Consider the following 19,106-nt stretch of genomic DNA (forward strand, 5'->3'; position numbering starts at 1 on the left):
CTAATTTAATGAAGTAAACTCAAAGACTCAAAGACTGAAAAGTGAAAACTAATTTTGTGTCAAGCCTTTTTTAAGTCATATTCAGTTCAGTGTCAGGGTGACCGAGCTTCTTAATTGCATATGTACCTCTTTAAAGAGTCATCGTAACCGTCGGATTGTCTGAGTATTTTTAAATGAAAGATAACAATATGGTACAAGGGAAAATATATTCTAAAACATTTCCAATTATTAATGCTTCTTTTCATTTTAGATGTTCAGTATTTGTCACCAACACTAAATTATGTAGCATCTTCATCGGACTCTTGCTAACATGCTAACAGCCAATGGAAGTAATGCGATGAGGTTTTTGCTGCATAAATTTACACAATAATGATGAAGAATGGCGGGACATTAGGGCTAAGTACCTCTTGTTCGGTATGAGCTACGGGAACCACGCTGTAATGACTATGGATATTCATGTTTAGAGGCAGCAGCTGCAAAGTAAGACTGTTTTCCACTGCGTTGATCTACGTAGTATAATCACACGCAAAGCAATTACATGGAAGCACGAACAGTGGCGCTAATTGCAGCATTCACAAAAAGCCCCAAAGTGTAATGGTAACCACTGATGAAAGGTAGACAATGAGCATGTTATTTACACACACAAAGCACACAGGCTGGACTCACAGAGTCAAACAAACTCACAGACTTGAACTCAAACAATACGCCAGTAACCAACTGTGGCTATTTACAATTCATTTTGAACACTGCCTTTGTTTTGCATCACAGCCAGAAGAGAATCATATCTTGCGACCTGAAATGTAATTGCCAGACTCAAAAATAAGGTCTATTTTTACACACGAGGACACAAAAACAACAGCAAACACACAAATAATTCTTTTGATACACCAAATAACACATTACATTATTGCAATATTAGTATTTGTTTTCCCTCCATTAACACAGGCTGCAAAGAGGACTTATTGGAGCATCCAGTGTCTCATTTGTTCGGCAGATGATATATTGGCTTTATTAGCGAAATGCTTTCAAAGAGCGCTGTGAAAAATTTATAACATTTCACCCAGTTATTATTTTATAAAATGGTCTATCTGTTACACCATCCTCCAACCACAAGCCATTAATATTCATATCCGCGAGCACAACAACAGAACATCTCTTCTGGGCGTCCTTATCGATCCCGCGGTTGCATCCAAGAGCTTCACCAGGTTCTTTATAGTAAGCTGCAGTCAATTAATGCCTCACACATTACATTATTCAGATTGCACCTCCTTCTTGCCTTTTAATTCCTCCTGGCATTTAAAGAGCAGTCAGTGGCAGAATCACAGAACAATCACACTGTTGGATATATAATTGCTGGAGGACAAAAAGAGGTTCATTGGATGCAAGAGGTGGAAAGATGCAGGTCTAAATTTGAATTTAGTTGCTGTTCCTCAGGGGTGGTTGAAGTGTTCAGACTTAGTAACCTACCTAGTGACCTACCTAGAATTAGTAACCTATTCTACACAGCTTACACCCAGTTAGCCCAAGCAGCTTGGAAATAGGTCTTAACATTCATGAAGTGTCCAGTTTGATTCAACTTTATGGTCATTTTCTGAGAGTTTTTAATATTATTTAAAAACAGTAAAACTACGTAATATTCGGAAACTGTATTAATTTGTCTTTTGTCATCACGTAAAAGAAACAAAAACCTTGCGTCATCTCTCGAAGTGTTTTCAGACAGCGAGCAGTTGCCATTTGTCTGGTGTCTGACTTGAATCACACATCTGCTCACCAGCAGTGGAAAATATCCAGTCTCGTTCAAGAGAAATGATCTAGGAGCAACATCGGTTTCAAAGTTTGAGAGTCAGTTGTGGGTCAATAATTAAGAATTGTGACGCATCGCATCACCACCTGCTTGTAGGCAGTGGGGTGTTACTAGGTGTGGAGGTCACCGAGAGCTATGCTCCTTTAAAAAGAAATGAAGAAGAACTATGTCAGACTGAAATTATGATGATTATTTTAAACTTCTTATATGACAAATGCATCATGAGATTTTCAACAGTGTTTCTGAACCTAGTGAGGTATTACGTATTCACCAGCCTCTGCAGTGACACTAGGAGCTGCTTTAAAATTCTCTCCATGACATGTCTATCGCTGCAGTCCACCTGTGGTCACTTTCACTGACGGGGTATTATTTAGAATGAAGCGCACATCCGTCAGTCCCTCCAAACAGCCATCCCATTTCTATACCTGCTTTTTACTATTCAGGGTCATGGTGGGGGGAGCTATCCCAGCATGCACCGGTGCCGTGGGAGGCAGACGTGCATAAAATGCAAGTTTATGTAAAGCGATACAGAGGATTGAGCGTGTTGGAGCAGAAGAATTTGCTTAAATCCATTAAAATGTCAGCTGATGCTGTAATCACTGCCAAAGGTGTTTCTAATGTATTCCCCACACAAATATATGTCCAGCTATTTATATTCAACTAAACTCAATTAGATTTTATCTTCTTATTTTTGTCAGTGTATGTATTCAATGCACTGAAGTGACATGAATCCATACTGTAAGTGTCCTCGTGCTGTGGAGGCTCAACCACGGATGAGGCTCGATTATGAGGGCTTGACTTTGTCTGTAAGCGCACCCCCACTTCCTGCCTGAACTGTAGTCTGTTACAGAGCTCTACCCTGGGGGCGATCTTATGATGCTGGCTGCCAAGCAGAGCAGCTTGCTATGAAGCCGTGGACATTGAGCCCCTATCCTGTTGTTCACTTGGCACACAGTTTAAACACAAAGCCGGTGACCCAATTTTTGCATCTGAACATCAGAAGTATTTAGTCATGGGATGAACTGTATTGAATCCTTTGTTCAGAGAGCGGCATCACAGGTATAGGGGATAAAAACCTGTTGTATGAAAGGGAAAAATCCCTCAAACCACACTTTAAAACCATCCTCTGACAATATATTTTTGAAATGTTTTGGTGTTTGTTTGTTGTGGACATTACACGGAGGTGTTTTCAGTGCTGCTGCTGTGTCACTTTCTCTCTGAAGCCACCATTATGCACCAGTTTCTCCACCACACAGAGCCACAATAGACCAGAATGCAATGTAACCATGAAAAATGTTCTTTCCAAACAAGTCTTACAAACTTCATTAATGTCTCTACATGCATAGGTCACAGCTGGAAGTTCAGGCATTTTCTCTGGCATTTCTTGAAAATGAAGGAAACCGCTACCTGCACTACAAATCAACAAGGTGTAGTGAGAGAAAGTAGGTGCCAGACGAAAGTAAATTACAGCACTTTATCACCGAAAAAGCTCCCGGAACATGTCGAAAATCACAGTTTAATGATATATAACAGTGTAAAAGTATCTAAGGGAGGATTTCTCCTTTTAATGGAGTGTGTGCAGCATTTTATCAGGTATTACATACAGTACAGTGCAGCTCAGTGGAAATGGATGGGGAGTAATAGAGGAAAGTGTACAGTGTGAGTGAGACCATAACCAATAGATGGATCAAATGGTGGGTAACACTGGGACATGTACAGGAATAGATTGTGTTTTATGAATAGTATCGATTTGTTCTTTTCTCTTCAAAAGACCTTATTTCATTTTAAATCTGTTGGGGAACAATCGCCCTTTCATGGAGTATAGTGTATTTAAAGAAAAGCAATTATCTCTTTTTGATTATCCTTGTTGATCATACAGGAAGTGATGCATATTAAGGGATTGTATTAGACACATTCAAGACAAAGAAGATATGCACTGATGTGATTCAACCCCTATCACCAGCAGTGAGTGTCCAAATACAGGCTGCCCACTGTGGTCAATGTGAAGGCACAGCTAAAAATGTAAATCTTCAAAATGTTTGGAGATGATATCTTCATTTAAATGATAAACTTTAAATCCAACATTAAACATGCATCAATAAATAAACACATTAAATATTTAAATCTGGTGTCACAAAATATAATAAAATAGCATTTTCGTTAGTAGAGGCATTTCCCGTACCTGCTTCATAATAAAAGCCACAGAGTTGAATGCTTTAGTGGTAACTAGGACATGTTTGTTTGTTTGTTGCATTAGCAGTAACTCTGGATTGCACACCCGCGTGTGTGTGTGTGTGTGTGTGTGTGTGTGTGTGGAGGCTATTTAAATCCTGCATGAAAATGGCTCCACCGCTAACAATGAAAACTACTGTATAGAGAGATGATTAAAGACCATGTAAAGCAGTTTGATTTCATGGAAATGTTATTATAGAGTATAACATTCTCCGATGTAAAACAACCAGAACTGGGGCAGAGGAGCGTGTGTCCATGTAGGACCCTGTTGCTCAGAGCAAGACGTGGTTTGAGAAGATAGGTTTTAACTTCAGAAAGTATCACTTTACCCTCACACCCTTCAAACTCATGCCTGAATACTCTCTGAATCTGTGTGTGCGGTGGATTGCACAGCAGCTCTTTACCACTGCAGCATGTGCTCCTTTACTCCCATGTGAGAGCAGCAGTGGCAGATGCTGAGTGTTTGTGGTATCCACCCAGGGGTGAATGACCACTGCCACTGTTGTGTACAGTAATTACGCGTGGATACCATTTCAAATTAAGAGTGCCTGGTATTTTACACACTAAATTCAGTTGAAAGGTTACAGTAACTTTGCTCACCATTCTGCCCTGTCGACAGTTTGCCCCCTAGCAGAGCATAAACTGAGCACGGTTCAGATAGAAAGCAGCACCTGACAGATGGAACACATGTAAGAGTCCACATATGACCCTGCCTTTGTTCTTATATAAAAGTATTACCTATACAGTACAATGATAAATAAATAAGCCACAGCTCAGCGACCCTCAGCCCGGAAGTGCCTTATTCCCTCTCCATGGATTCAGTGAGTTGAATTTTACAGGCGAGAAAAAGCCTACTCATGCACACTTAACATGCATGCGTCATGTATGCGTGTCCCGTAAGAGAATACCCTTTTGTTATATCTTGGAAACACAGCACGAGCTCGTCGAGCGTGAAGTGAGGTCGGGTGTGACAAGACCGTCTGCAACGAAGAACAAAGAGGGAGCGACGCCCTCCAAGACAGAGACAGTCACAAGTCACACTTGTGCTCCCTGCATCAGAGCAAATCTCCTCATGTGATCACACTGCAGAAATATGAGATGGTAGCCCAAAGTGTTTCTAATAATATTGCAGGCTAATGACCCATTTCAGAAAAAGTGCCCGGCCCGGCCCACTTGGAACACTGAACAGGATCACTGATGGGCTTTCACGGCTCAAGAAGATGTGCAGGAAGAGCAGCACAAGCCATCCGTTCCTTCCTCCACTGAATGATGGTGCAATTAAATGTTTCATAGTGTGCCAACGTCAGTACTACCACCGCAGTGGCTCCCAGCTATCTTGTTCTTCTTCCTCAAAGAGCTGTCATGCAAAGCACAAAGAGATGAGATGCAAGTCTGTTTTCTTCTGTTTAACTTTGTCTAACTTTCTCCTCCTCCTTCTGCACCACAGAAGTGCATCGACGTCAATTAGAGAGTTAAACTTTAAACCCTCGTCCTCAATATCATCTCTATGCACTGCACAATGCACATAAGCTCCCCAGCTTTGTTTCTTCTTCTCTGTCGAGTTTTCTATAAGGTGTGGACGACGAGATACACAGATTTATATTCAGTGTGCTGCAAAATGTCCTATCATATTCCAGAAAAGATATATTTCTGTTACCAGGCTGTCTACTACAAACTGCTTTGTGTCTTCTTAAAACCCAGCTATCATAATAAATTCATGTCATAGGTTATACACAAGTCCTGAACTCATGCCAGCTGCCAGGCACTTCAGCATTTCCACATTAGATCCTAAATGAAGTAACACTAGCTACATTAAGCTCCAAAGAAAGTGCAAGTTGACATGGATGTTAGTATTACTCATATTCTTGTTGGAAAGAAGCCTGAAGAGCGGAGTGACGTCTTATCTACCGTACTCATGTCATGTCACGTCATGTCATTAGCAACAGATTAGTGCTATTTTGAGAGTCATAAAATGGCGCATCATTTAGCCTGCAGCAATGTATGTTAAAACAGGAAGTGGGGTGATGATGACTGAAACACTAAAGTGTTCTTTGCTTTTAATTTCTACCACAAAAAAGATGTTTTACACAATACCAGAGCCAGTGATCCAAAGGTGGTATGCAAGTGGAGGAGATGACTTCCACAGAGTCAGACATCTGATTCCCAGGCTTTCCAAAAACAGCCACAATTGGCAGCCCTAAAAAAGAAGTAATGTACATCTGGCCAGCTTATTCTTCTGTTTGAAGTGTGGTCTGATGGGTAAGCAAACTAAGCGGCTGCTTTGAGCATTCCCAAATGAACAAATTAAAAATGTCTGTCAGTTCATCTGCTCATGTTTTGTCATGGCTTTGTTGTCATTGAGTACTTATTAATAGATAGGGGAACTATAGATGTTTTGTGTCACTATATATTGCTTAGTTTCGATTGGGGCCCCTAAAAGGTTTTGGCCAGCCCTGGTCTGGTTCATCTCTTCTCCTCAAAGGGTTATTTATATTGTTTCTTTTGATAGAAATAATTATACACAACTTGAACAACACTCAAAGAGCGCAGACCTCTGCCAGTCAAACAAAATCTACCAGACCAAAAATAAAATTTACAGTAAAAAAATCCAGATCTACCTGATATGTAATGGGTTCTTACCTGGCCCATGCATCCCTCCACCAAGTTCGGTGCAAATCAGTTCACTACTTCTTGTGTAACCCAGCTGACAAATAAACAGACATGGAGGTAATTAATTTAAAGTAAACTTCAATAATACAAAAATACAGTTGATGAATGTGTGAAATCAACTCTAAAATGATTATTAATTTGCCATTGTCACAGTTTAGGGAGAAACTAAACACAAAAAGGGGGTTGGTGGAGAAAGGTCTTTGAATAGTAAAAAAAAATGAACTTACAGAACTCAAAAAGGAGGCAAAACTGGTGGAAACTCAGGCACAGGAACAAAAACCAGGAAATCCAAAAACACAGGGAAACATGACAAATCCAAACTCAGGTATAACAGATGAACTGACAAAGACAAGGGAGGGGGGGGGGGGGCACAGAGACCAAATACACAGGATGGAGGGAAGGGTGAATGAACACAGGTGAAACACATTAGGGCGGGGCAGTCAATCAACGAGGAAGAAAACAGGACGAGGACAGAAAGTAAATTAACTTGAGACACACAAGGGGAGTAATTTCAAAATAAAAGTCCAAATGTGCACAAACATAAAGTGTCCGTCGTGGCAAACCATGACAGCCCGATAACTATGAAAACACTGAAAACAAAGTAGCTGCATGTTGTCATTGTTTTTTAACATCAGTCAGTAACCCGCTGTTTACTTTTGCGTCTCCCTAAATATACTGTTACTGCTTGTTAAAAACACTTGTTTATATTTTCGGAATATCTAAGCGACAGATGTTAATTTTCGGGATGCAAATCAACAGACCCATCCCAGAAATCAGTCCACCCAGCAGATAAATCACATGTGACTCAGGTCACATCCCCCAACTGTCTGGAGTTCCCCCGCTCTCTCAGTCTCAGAGACACACTTCCACTGTGTGTTTGAGGCTTAGGACCATCCCCTGGTGAAATCACTAAGTCCCTGAAGTCTCTTCTGTGGATTTTTGAAGCCTCTTATTTGGAATTATAGCCAGTCCTTAATCTTGTGGATTTAAAAGAAGAGGATTGCTCTCAAAGAAAAGGAAAATACAGCAACAGAAGAAAAAAAAAAACCCATTCATTTCTGTAAAAGTGACAATTAAAAAGTGTTTGTTTTTGTGAACTATCCCTTTAAGATTAAAAGATGTGGAAACAGGTTAATAATGTAATGTCATTTTGACTTCATTGTTCTTTATATATGCCATGATATCTGCCAGAACAGCTGATGTTTCAAAACAAGGCGAAGCCCGCCCCAGCTTTCACCTGCCATCTTTGAACTTGAACTACTTTCATCCTTCAACTTAAAAGAGTGCAAATCTGGCGTGCATTTACAGTGAGTTGCAGAATTTGCCCTTTTTTTTTTTTTTAACTTCAACAAACTTTAAATTCATACAAAAAATATGTGCGCATCCTTGGCTCTGGGCTTCATGTGTTCTTCCTGTTGTATTCTTGACGTTAGAAGTCAAAACAATTAAGTCATCCCTCACCCATAGGCCTGTGTTGTGTTGTATAGAGGCTGCAAGAGCTGAGGGAGGAGGCAAATTTAAAACACACACACACACACACACACATGCACACGCACGCACACACATTCCTCCACACAGAAAAGGCACACAGGCATTTTTGTAAACCTTTTTTTTCCTTTGTCATAGATCTGGGACATATTAAATATTTATTCACACTGTTTTTAGCACCCACGTGAAGAATCATAATAAAAGAAACTAATTATCAGTAGTTTTAAGCAGAACTACATATACTGTACAACATACACACACATTCAGATTATTCTCAGCCCTCCAGGATGTAATCAAGGACAGTTTTATATGGTGCGGTCACTGTTGTACCTACACCTGTAGGCTAATAAATGTCAGCTTTAGGAGAACACACTAAATGCTGATGGCTCAGGACGGGGGAGCACACACACACACACACACACACACACACACACAATCAAGAACACAGGAGGGGTGATTAGTTTGGTTTATGTCATTGTTGCTCCACTGAATCTAAGAGCTACGTACACCCTGTAGATTTGTATACCACACAATGTAGATACGCTGCATGACCCAGTACACATGGCTGCATATATGCAGGCTTGTGTGTATATGTATCTGTGTGTGTGTGTGTGTGTGTGTGTGTGTAGGCCCCCCAGAGCTTGCTGTTTCCATGCTTATTGAAGCCAGCATGTGCTTTTCGATACCACCCACCGCAAAGCTCACAGCCCAGGCTAATTTGTTCCTGATGACAACATCACACACTCCTACATGCCCACACACACACACACACACACACACACACACACACACACACACACACACACACACACACACACACACACACACACACTTCGCCGGGCCTGTTGGCATTCCCGTGAATCAGTGTGTCTTCGTCACCATGGGCTTTTGCATAAAGTATATATTTTCAGTCGAACTCAACTAACTCAGCTCCTGCAGATCAATATTTGGTGTGAAGTCAGAATTCCCACCTCCACAAGCACGTGAACTTTGCGCACATTGCTTGCAGACCCTCACCCTCCCCAACAACGCACACACTCAAATGTGAGTCTATCCGACACGGTGAATCATGCTCAAATCCCCTGGAGCACTTTCAGGTTTTTTTTGTGCGATATATGATGTGCTGACGGGGTGAAGAGTCACCTCTCAGGCTTTTGACACTGCATTGTCATCCACCCTGTTGTTAGTGAGCTCCATCTCCAGTCATAGCCACTCTGAGCTAGGTCACACGCTTCAGCAGGAGTCCCCCCCCACCCCCAAACACACACACACACACACACATCCAAAGGTGCACAAGCATATGGGGATTTGTGTAATGGGATACACACACTTCTTCTCGGCAGGCGCTCGAGCCTGCTGTCAGTTTGGTGAAAAGAGGCTGCGAGCCCCCTGGAGTTTGGCCTTTTCTTTTCCGGATTCTCCCCAATTCTCCTCACCACTCTCTTTCTCTCTCTTTCACACACAGATTCTCAATCCTGCTCTCTCCGACACCATTTCCCACCCGACACAACCTCCACTCTGGCTCATCCGCCCCAACCTCTCCCTTCCACGAAATGCAGTGACATGCCACTATCTGTCCTGTGCTTCTTCCAGTTCCAAGCATTCGCACATGCAGCTTCTTTTTGCGCCATCGTCCTCCGGGCTATTTTTAGCCACCTTGCAGCATGAGCCAGAGTCTCCTCCAACTTTACCGGAATCTGATTATGAGGTGTGCGTCACCCACGGAAAGTTAGACAAGAAGAGTAAATCTCCAAAAGATCGAATCTCTTTTATACGCTGGGCTTATGTGGCAGACCCAAATCCTGAAGGAGATAATGGGGATGTGACTGCGGTGCCTCTGTGTTCTCCAGGTCTCCTCGTATTTGGTTCCAGCTTGTTTTCCTTTGTGCATAAAGACACCGAAATCACTCAGGCATTTAAACTATGTCCTCTTAGCTCTTTGCTGTCAATTACTGAAAAAGAGTGCACTTGTACGCCTGGGGGGCATTTTTTACTTTCTTCTTAAAAACATTCTTTCTCTTATTCTTTCTTTTTTTATCACATACTTAGACATCTGGCTGTTTTTAACACATCACTGGGGTGCCAGCACCTGAGGACATAAATGAGAGGATGACCTTTTGTCGCTGTCTCACTTTTATTTAATGTTAGTCTAGCTCTTCAGCATTATGTATTTTTGGATGCGCTCACCTTGTTCACCTCAGAAAAATATCTACCACGAATGAAAGAAAGTGGCGTGCATGCCCTCATTTGCATTGCCTGACTTCACTTGTGGATTTAAAATGAATGAATCCAGTGACCTAGAATCACCAACACCAACAGAGTGAACAAACAAACATGGAAAAAAACAACGTATCACATGACGCTGGTCAGTCTGCACCTGGAAGCTAAATATATTTCTGAGGCGTTTTGGCGGGGAGGAGGCACGCCTGACGACATACCGTGGTTAGAAACAGGGTTCTTCTCGAAAGTGATGGTAAATGGTGTCAGCTGTAATGGCTGGGTTAATTTTCCACAGGTGTGACTCAGATGACAATAGCAGCTGCCATTTTGGAGCAAAGCAAAGAGAGTTGCCCTGAAGGGAGTCTTTATACAGCGCATAGTCGCCCAGTGGTGGATAGAGTTAAAAAAAAAAGAACCGGTTCAAATACAAATGAAGTACTTGGTGTTTTGAATGGTGTTGTGGCCTTATTTTGCAAAACTACAATTTCTTTAGTTTGTAGCAGTAACTCAACATGGATAGATTTAAATAGTAGTTTGAGTTGTACTTCACAAAAAATAAAATTTACAAAACTAAAGCTTACCACATAAAACAAAATAGCTGTTAATGCACAGAATGGAAGTAAATAGCATTTCAGTAGCTAACTGTATGTTAGCTATTCAGTTTTGTAGGAAGCTTTATTTTATTGAAGGTTATTTCACAAAACTCACTAAAAAACTACTACAACAAAATACACTGCGAGCATACAAATAGCAACAGACTTAATGATGCCATCATAGCCCACATTTCACTCTTGTGAGATTTTTTTTCCCACAAAAATAAACCTGACAAATTCACTTACTTATAATTGTTCACTATTACAAACAGAACAGTTATTAGCATACATATTTAACTCTCTTACAACCAAAAGTTTCCTGCCAAATCTAAAGTTAAGAAACAACTACAGGTTATAAACCTACCTCATCAAGAAACCAATGAACTGGAATCCTCCACTCATGAGCAAAATGCTTCTTTAAGCAGTTTAATTGTGGACAAAAGTGATGGATGATCTCATAAAAAAAGGGCCAGCATTACATCCCAATGACCAAGATATTGCCTGGGAAAAAAAAAGCTGTCTCTGGGTAATGGCTCTGAGGAAGGGGAGATTCACCCTTAATGGCTGTTTTCAAGTGCAGTTTAGAACATACAAAAACAAGCTTAATTGCTACTTGCTTTTTTTTTTCTGTACCATGTTCTCAGTGACTTTGCAGCTCAGCACAAAGGCACGCTAAGGATTACATAAATTTAAAGTTTATTATACATAACACGGGCTACAGGTAGGGAGCAATCACTGTGACTCCAGGGCAGCTTTGTGCTAAATCATGGATAAAATATGGAATATAGTGACAAGCCCCATTCCCTTTTGTGTCAAGATAATGAGGCACTGCAAGGTTATGCATAGGATTACTTTAATAACATCAAAGAAGTTTTCATGTTATTTAGGCTGTGCATGAAGCTAGGATCTCCATATAGAGCGTTTTAAGGTGATGCTCTGGTTTGTCTTTCAAGGGCAACAAAACTTTGCACCTTTGCATGGAAATGTCAGCTGTCAATTACACATAAATGAATGAAATATGGATGTTAACCGGGTTTCCTCACTGTGCACTCAGCTAGGAACTGAGATGAGGAGAGAGAGGATGCCAGATGCAATGTAATATACAATTAAGAGCTTCACCGTTCAGTGCCAAAATATGAAATGAAAGATTTAATGTGATTGCAAAGTGTTTGAGGCATGGTGTCCTGAGCAGGGACTATAATGTTCAGCCTCCGAGTTGGTGGTTATTTCACGACTCAGCCGCTCTTTTTTAGCTGTCACCTGTTTGAACAGAGGCTCTGTTATTTTAATCAACAAATGTGTCTGAACTGGCTTCATATGGGCTTACATAACACCACAGACACAGGTGTTACTGTCTATTTTTAATTTCTCATTATGTTTTCTAATAATCAGTGTAAATGTGCCTACTGAAGAATACAGAAAATAAGTGATGAAAATATCAAAATGAATTAGTTTTTTATTTATAATTTTATATATATTATATATATATATATATATATATATATATATATATATATATATATATACATACATTTTTTTTAAACTATTTGATGCTTCATTTTTATGCCCGGCATCTTGTATGTGTTATATGATATGTTTTTTGGTTTTGTTTTGTTTTTTTTTTCTTATATGATGTTGTTCTTATATGAATACTTGGAAAAGTGAATTATGGGACCAAGGACTGAGGGGGGAGGGACCTCACACAGCTCTAGGTCAGTGGGCTAAACTAAACAATTTAATACCGATCAATAAAAACTATTTTAAGAGAGCAAGCGCATCAACAGATGTCCATATCTTATACTTTGATTTGTGAAAAAAGTGTTTTGTAAAATATGTCTTGCTGTATCTGGTGCCTGTCCTGTTTGACTTTGGTAGAGAAATTGAGTTTCATGCATGAATTGTGAATGTTACAACACTCAGCAGCTGCTGCTGGAAATGCCACCTCAGTGGTACCTCAGCCGTTCCAAAATGTCAACTGTCATTCTGCCAGATTTTGTCACAGTCTGAGCTCATTTCATATCGTTTGTCCCCAGATTACTGTGCAATACACACCACACCTAATTAGTGTTTTATATTATTTATTTTTTTTAGCCTTTCTAGAGATAAATTGAAGAGTTCAAAAGAGGCCCTCAATAGGATGTGAGAAAGTTTGTGAGGTGACATGTTTTGTGGGCTTATTCCCTCACAGAGACTTGTGGGTGTCAGGTGATTGCCAGTAAGCAGTGTAACCTAATGCTGCACTGATATGAAGACACTCAGCTGTGACACAATGAAGCAACGATTAAACAAAGCCAAATTAAGGCTTCGTGTTTACTATGATGGATTACCTTGCTGGAGCTGTGGCAATTTTCAAGTTGTTTCAAGTATAAAATTGAGTGGCAGCAAATAGCTCCTTCTGAAGGGACGAAAACAAGCTTTGATATCTGAAAAAAAAAAAATCCTTTAAGCCTGCAGAGTCAATGATTGATTTTTTTTCTTAATTCCATGCTTTGTGCCTCAGAGAGGCTCCATCCTACAGTTACAGGCTAATGATTTGACTCGGCAGAACTAAAATTCTTAAAAGTAAAAAAAAAAACAAAAACGAGGGCATATGTATTGATGGAAGCCATTACTCCCTGATGATGTCCTCAAAGAGTCAGCTAAAATCAGAGCAGAATAAACTGAAGAAGTGATTACCATTTGAATCAAGACCTCATGCAGATGCTGAAGCACCACTCCTGAATAAAGACACTCACCGTCCTAGACGACAACCCCTTCTGCCACAGGAGATTGGTCTCTAGATTATTATTATTGCTATTATAATGAAAAAGCCTGTGAGGAACCCAGCAAGACTTTTCTGCAGACATAATTTACAGCTGACAGACCACTCTGGTTTGAAACCATCTAATCTGAGTGACTCCTGGAGGGATGGGGGGGTTCTTGACAACATCTGCTGATACTGAGGCCCAACGCGGACCAGTTCACTTCAGTCCTCCTCCTGATCAAGCTACCTCAGTGGTGCATCCAGGCAGAAAATGGCTGAAATATTCTCAGTATTTCCCATGAACATGACAGCCGCTCCCTTTATGGATGACTGTTTCAGGACATAAACTTCTGCTTTTGTTATCTATCATGTTTTTTGTTTTCTCCATAGAGCAAATCTCCAACAGAAACTTCAGAGAGGAGTTAGTGTGATGATTTAGGTTTGTCAGAAAACACACAGCAAGACAGAAAACAGGTTCTGAAAGCCTGAAAACAGCTGAGGAAATGTGATGAAGAAAACATTTAGTCATAGGTATTGACCAGCCCTCAGACATAGCAGTGTTCAGTGGTTTCCCATCTGCCAGAATGGCTAAAGGCCACTCGCCAGCTGCCGTAACAGGTTGTCAGGTTCTGGTTCAGTGTTAAACAAAGAAAAAAGGTGTGTTTATCGAAAGGAAACTGCCAGAAATGGGAAAAGTACTCCAACTTTTCTTATGTAGATGTATCATATGTACTAAAATGCTGTGTTTCTGTAATGTAAAGCATATAATGCTTCAGATAAGTTGAAGTAAGTTGCCTAAGTTGAATTAGATCATCACATCTTATTTTTTTCTCCCCATTCCATGTTAAACACTGTGTTCTTTGTTAAACACAATCATGCCAAACTGCCATAGGCTGCTAGGCATTAAGCTCTATGTCGAATTACAAAAAAAAAAAGAAAAAAAGAAAAAAGATGGCTGTTGTCCTTTATGTGATGTGTTCAAAAACCTGAGATTATTTGGCAGCTTCAGAGTGTTCCCTACGTTGCGCACGTAGCGTAGCGATGATGTGTCTCCTCCCAACACAGACTTTCAAACACGCTCATCATCAGCAGGAGAAATAAAGTGTGAATTGTGCGGACTCAGGCCGTGGACCGTTAACATGTGATTCACACAATCTGCTGTACAGAGCAGGGTTGAGAGTGATGTACCCTCAGGGGGGGTGGGGGGGCGATCAGGGCTACACAGAGTTCATGTGCATTAAGTCTTAAAAAACATCTTTCCAGCTTTCATTCAGCCCACGGTTTACATGCCGAATCAAGTCTGGAGCAGAACACACTGCTGGCAGTCCTGTGATCATGGATGTGGATGACGTCATCAGCCAAGATCTTTGACGCAGTCTTGAATATCAGACGCAGACGATGACAGATTGTTGGATACTGTGCATAATGAATAGGAATGTCTCCTGCCAATCATAAAGTTAGCTTGGTAGCTTATCCCTAACTAATGGATTCCATTAGCGTGTTCACATCCACAATCCTTGCTGCTCAAGATTGTAATTTCCTGCATCGGCGGCTGCAAACATCTCCTGTATGGAGGGGTGGGGGGTGTGTGTGTGTGTGTGGGGGGGCTCCTTAAGCAAAACCCAAATGCTGATGATGCAGAGCTAAGTGTCAAAAAGCATAACTTCATTTGGGAAATAAACTGGCCTGGTTTTATTTCTGAAAAAAGAAATATAAGTTGTTGTTTTTTTTTTATGGGACCCTGGAATAGCTACCTTAGCTTCATTTCTTTTGCTTTATTTTCCTTTTGAGGACACACAAGACCGAGAAAAAAGAGGCCTCTGTCAGCTTCCCACTTTCATCTAAGTCAAAATTATCGGACTGAACTGCATTGAATTATCATTGGAGCTGCACCGCTAATGACTTGGGCTCTCAGGCTTCCGAAAAGAAACGGGGAAGGAAAAAAAAAAAAAAAAAAAGAAGCTCCAGTAGTGAAATAACACTCTAAAAGAGCTCATTACTGTCCTCACTCCTTCTACTGTACATCTAGCAATCATTAAGTCTGTATTTTGGATATAATGACCTTGTGTTGTTACATGGCTGTCATGGGTTATATCTGTAATGGTCCTCAAGCCACTGTCTCTCACTGTTGCTAAAAAGCGACACAAGTTAAGGACACACATGCGCACACACGCACACACACACACACAAAGTTGGTGACAGTATTTTTCCCCGGCCATCCCCGAAGGACTCGAGAACCACTGGCCAAGTAACGCTGTCTCGACACCTTGTCACAACCCTTGGTATGAGTGGTCAGAATATATATATGTGTGTGTGTGTGTGTGTGTGTGTGTGTGTGTGTGTGTGTGTGTGTCTCATCTCCTCTGATGTGTCCGCATAGCGAGCCATATCGATGTGACACGGCAAAGTGCGAAGCTGATTGCGGGGTGTAACGCTAACAGGATGCTTGACGGTGGCGAGTGTGCCTTAAAGAAGGTCATTTACATCAAGTTGGTGCTTGATGTAAATTGGACCATTTTCAATTGGCTATTAGATAACTCAGTTACATCACTGTTTCCATGGGATCTATTTCCCGCTCCACTGATCAAGAGAGAGGAGAGGAGAGGAGCATGAAGTAAAGGAAGAAAAAAAAAAAGATGAAACCGATGTCTTCATTTTCTTTCTCCTCTTTTCAGACTATTTTGTCACAGATCTTCATATCACCACAAGTGATGTGATGGTAAGGGTTAATTTTCTAACTTCCTAAGTTAAAATTAGCATGAGCTCCAGCGTTACAACTCTGGACCGTAAAATAGCAACCAGCAGAAAAGGAGGATTTCAGTAGCAGTCAGTATTTCCTTTGATGTGGTCACTTGATCATGCAAGTGAGCAGCAACCAACTGTAATGTAAAAATACATTTTGGGTGACATCCGTTTTGCCTGCTAAATGTGCCTCAGATCAAAGGAAGTACATAATTTTGTTTTTCCACTCAAACTTTAACTGCTCGCAGGTCCACTGTGTATAATCCATTTTCAGACTTATTCACACTGTGTACCTTTCGGCTGAACAGCGGGTTACAGGGGTGGGAGGGGGCACTTGTCTTCCTCCACTTTTTCTTCCAGTTTAGTCACGACTTCTTGGGAAGGCCAACTAAAGCTCCTTGTCCCTTCCTATAACTGTGACGCAAGGAACAAAGGGAGGAATACATTAAATATTTCAGCATGGTGTCTTCCCTCATAATCTCTCAGGTGTAGGTGGTGCATTATTGGCAATGATGCACGTATGCACGCATCTGACAAGTTCCAGGAGTCTGAATTATTCATGTTGGACATGAAAATAAATAGAATATTGCTGCTTTGTATTAATATTGTACAAAATAGGGTTGATTTCTATCAGTGGGAAAAAGCATTTAAAAATCCTGACTCATCCTTTGAATTCACATGCAATGTCAATATTTTTGAGCTTCAACCTGTTTAAATATTATAGCAAATTCAAATATTTATGCAAAATTAGTTTCTCCTCTCCTTGAATTGTCCTAGACAAGGATTCTATCAAGAGCAAGATACTGTATGTTTGCAGCTGCTAACAATAAAACTGATATCATCTCAACAGCTTAATATGTAAAGATAAGATGGAAAGTAATTAATTTTTAAATCCTCCTTGTTGCATCTGAGTGTGTTCGTGTGAAGTTCTTGTGTATGACTTTCCAGGGCAGGCCATTACTTTCCTCAGGGACGAGCTGGCCTGCGACACCAGCGTCACAGCAGCCTCTTCCTGCGGGGCTATATGTGCGCATGAATGCAATGAAAGAACACCACAGAAGGGGTTCGGGAAAACTTTGAAACAACAAAGTGCACTGACGCAAATACCTCAAGCCGGAGCATAAGTTATATTAAGATCATCATTATCATCACAGGCTGTGGTTTTTTTCATCTGTATGTTAAATATTTTACTAATGTATGCTCTCCAAGAGACCTCTCCAGTACTTCTAAAAGTTGGAAGAGTGTGTATCTAAATACTCTGTGACATACATTTACAGAGAGAAAGATTAGTTTGGGAGTTGGGGAGTACTAGGAAGCCACTTTGCTCACAAAGCACCGATGGGCCCTGAAGCTCAGAATCCTGGTGGTTTGAAAGCTGTTCCTGTGATGTCCAGTCACTCAAAGAGAGATTGTTTAAAATGGTATTCAACAGAAGAAGTAAGCGGCAAAAGAAAGAACATCGAGAGAGCGAAAGTTTGAGCAACAAATGATGTGACATTAAGATAGAACTTTTCTAAAAAGTTTGAATTGTGGTAATAAAAAAGAAGCAGGATGAACTAGGATGGAGTGTTGGGAACAAAATTGCCCTCAGTCTCATTGTTAACTTTTGTCTCGGATAGTTTCATGCCAGCCCAGTATTTGAAAGAATTTCATCCATATCAGATCATTCCATGCCTCTCAATTTACATCCAACACCAATGTTCAGCACCTACGCTGAAAGTAGTGTGGCCTTTATGTAGAGAGACGGAAAGCAACAATGTCCTTGCTTCTGCCTCCTTGTTCCCTTGGGGTTGGCAGATGAGTGTCTGCCTTTAAAGTAGATGTAGGAAACCATAGGCCTACAATTAAAAACAATTAACTGCACCTTTAAACCACTGGCCACCAAGTGACGCAGTTTGTGTCAAAAAAACTAATGCATTGATAGTTGTTTTTACATCCATTGATACATTGATAACAAGAACTTCTAATGGCTAATTCGGCATACTTTTAATGGTTCATAACCTTTTTCAAGTTGCACCATCAATATATTATAGATTATTTGTCATAACAATGATTTTTTTTTCTTAGCCTTAACCATACTGTAGATGCTGTGCATAAACATTGTAGAAACAGGTAATTTTAAAAATGTTGGCAGTGAACATAAGAAAATCACATTGTTGTCTCTTTCCACTACTCATGTTCCCGTCTGAACATATTGTTTATCTTACATATGTTTCTGTATTTCCCTAGAAATGTCCTCTTTGTCCTGTCAAGTTTATTTATGTCAAAGACAACTTTTGAACAATAAGTGCTATGTCACTTTCAAGCCCATTGCATTGTGCAAGAAATATTTCCAGATAAGAGTCCGGGTGACTGGTAGGGGTTTACCAAGACACATTCCTCATGCACAGAAGAACTTATTTACATTTCCAGCAAAACAACCAACAGAAAATTCAAGCACAGACAGAGTAGCTACAGGTCACACTGAAGAACAGCTCCAGCAGATAACAGCAATGGCCATTTAGCAAAGAAAGGGAGCCAAGATATTCCTAGATAACTCAATAACCCTGTAGTATTTTTGACTTCTGACAGGCATATGGCAATCTTAAAGCAATCTGGTATCTCTGATTGCCTG

At 40.5% G+C, this 19,106-nt stretch overlaps 1 long non-coding RNA gene across 1 annotated transcript in view; it reads right to left on the bottom strand.

Moving 5' to 3' along the window:
* The window catches only part of LOC139609818 (uncharacterized), a 55,359-nt gene extending 48,276 nt beyond the window's left edge, over window positions 1-7,083 (bottom strand). Inside the window, exons 1-2 of the long non-coding RNA XR_011685368.1 lie at window positions 6,934-7,083; window positions 6,677-6,740 (exon numbers count right to left, since the gene is read on the bottom strand). This is a non-coding gene — a long non-coding RNA (uncharacterized lncRNA). The remainder of the gene's footprint in view (window positions 1-6,676; window positions 6,741-6,933) is intronic.
* Window positions 7,084-19,106: the final 12,023 nt, after the last annotated feature.

The sequence above is a fragment of the Trachinotus anak genome, unplaced genomic scaffold (genome assembly GCF_046630095.1).
Source record: "Trachinotus anak isolate AG129_WGS33_773 ecotype Australia unplaced genomic scaffold, CSIRO_AGI_Tana_v1 ptg000026l, whole genome shotgun sequence".
NCBI classification, from domain to species: Eukaryota; Metazoa; Chordata; class Actinopteri; order Carangiformes; family Carangidae; genus Trachinotus; species Trachinotus anak.